This window comes from Egretta garzetta, unplaced genomic scaffold (assembly GCF_000687185.1).
Source record: "Egretta garzetta isolate BGI_Z169 unplaced genomic scaffold, ASM68718v1 scaffold24, whole genome shotgun sequence".
Classification (NCBI taxonomy): domain Eukaryota; kingdom Metazoa; phylum Chordata; class Aves; order Pelecaniformes; family Ardeidae; genus Egretta; species Egretta garzetta.
Genome location: NW_009259494.1, coordinates 937740 through 940098, shown reverse-complemented (window position 1 = coordinate 940098; position 2359 = coordinate 937740).

Genomic DNA, 2359 nt, shown 5'->3' with positions numbered 1-2359 from the left:
AGCAGGGTCAGCCCCAAAGTGCAGCTGCCCCGCGCCCCTGGCGAAGTCCCTGGGAAGTGGCTCTGTCCCTGCCGCTGCGGCAAAGCTTGAAAGCTTTTGCTGTGCCCAGGTCTGTAGCGTGAAGGCGGCCGTGCCGAGCAGGGAGGCCGTGCCCTTGCGCCCTGCTCCTCTCCCGGGGGCCGGGGGGCTGAAAGGCTTTCCCACCGCAACGCGACGCGTGAGCGGCCGGAGCTGCCTCAAGTAAATGAAGTCTGGCTGCCGGGTCGGGTCCTGCTCCTGGCCACGGTCCCGACCGTACGCTGTGGGCCAGCGGCCGCGAGGTCAGATGCGGGAGGAAGGGCAGGAAGAAATTGCTTGTAAATAGACTGTCTTCCATAATTCTCATGCAACTTTGATGGCCGTGTACTAAAATTAACCCCAGTGTAAATGAATGAAATACTAACAGTCATGGTTAGAACGATTGCTTCTTTTTTTCTTTACCATGGAATGATAAATGTGAAATTCAGACATGGGAAGGCATTGGGTTGAGGTTTCTATTATTTTTTTTTTGACATTTAATTCTGTAATAGAAATTTGTTACTTCATTCCTGTGCATAACTTATTTAATGTACTGTATAAAGGAACCTGAACTGTTACAGATGTATTTAGTTTGTTCTACTCCAAAGTAGTCAATAAAAAGACTATATTCACCCCCGCTCCCCCTTCCTCGGGCAGAAGGAGCAGGGCGGTGTGGCGGGGCTCAGGCCCCCGGGGCTTCTGCGGGAACTTGGCCGTGGCCTGGGCCAGGGACGAACCTGGGAGCTGCTGCAGCGGGGCCTGGGGGGCACTGGGCAAAGCCCGGGAACAGGAGCAGGCGGAGCTGGTATGCGGCGATTTTGGATTTCTTTGGGTTTATGTTTACATGTGTTCTTTTGAGCTGCTTTTTTTTTTTTTAAATGTGAGCAGAGCACAGCCTGCGCAGGGCGGTTGTGGCGCCAGCCCTGCGTCCCCCGGGCCGCTTGCAGCCACCTTTGCCTCAGCCAAGGGCTTCGGCTCCCCAGGCCACTGCAACCACAACTGCAGGGGTGAAGAAATCCAAACCTGGGGGCAAACCCTGCACGAGTCCTGCAGTGCCCAAAGCCGATGTCGGCTGCAGCTCTGCCCTTTGTGGCTGCCCTGGGTGCCCCGGCACCCCTCGGCCTTTACCAAGGGCCCATGGCTCAGCTCGCGTGTGGCTCCCATGGGGGGACCCAGCCCCACAGAGCCAGGGCCTCACAGCTGCCTCCGCTGCCCAGGGCCCTTGGCAAACTGTGGCTTTGGCCGGGGTCAGGGCAGTTACGAATAATTTGGTAAATAATTGGGCGGATGGGTCCCACCTGGGAAGGGTCAGGCTCTGTGTTCGCCCCGGCCCCGGGAGGGGGCATTTGCTGCTTGGCTGCCTGAGCCCCGGCAGTGTTTGACACTGCCTGAGCCTGCAGCAGAGGCCACCGTCCCCCCTGCTCCAACGAGGAGGAGGCTCCCAGCATCACCCAGGTCACCCCCCCGCACCCAGGGAGCCCCTGGGAAGCTCTGGCTGGGGCAAAGCGGCCACCCCAAACCCATTCCCCCACCCATGTTGTGGCCCCACAGTACTGGGGCAGGGGGTGACACTGTTGCCGGACGTGCCCAGCACAGCTTGTATGGACCGAGCTGCACCCCCTGCCTATTCAGCCACAAATTAACTGCATTTTTAATTGCTGCACCCAGGGACGGGGGAAGAAACACTCTGTTTCTGGGGGTGCTGTTGGGGAGCAGCACCCATGGGGAGTAGGAAGCGGGGGCAGGTACCCAGGTGAGCAGGCACCCATGGAGACCCACACCGGGTGTTGGGGACAGGCAGGGGCACGAGGCTGCTGGTGTTCTCTGTGCCAGGAGGCATTTGCCTGTGGGCATTTGCTGCCCGGCCGCAGTGCCCAGCCCTGCTTGCATGGCTGCGTGACAACAACCGTGCACGTGGGCCCAGCTCTGGGGAGGATCTGCTCCTGCAGCGCCAACAAAGAAACCCGCAGTGTGCAACTGCTGGACGGCTCCGGCCAGGGGGGGCTTCCCTGCTCATCTCCTGTGCCCCGGCACCATTAATGCAGCTCCAACCTCTTTCTGGCAGCACTGAAACGAGTGCCAACGCTGGTTTATGTTAACCGAGCCGCAGGATGAAGCAACAGAGCAATCAGCCACGCGCGCCTTCCCCAGGAGGTGAGCAGTGGGTTACGGGGGGACGGGCACAGCTGGGGGAGCACGAGTCTGGTCTCAAAGCCCTCAGAATGGCTGCACAGGCTGCTGGCGCGGCCAGGGCTGGATCTGGCCCACCTTGACAGAAACAGTTAATTTTTTTTTTTTTTTT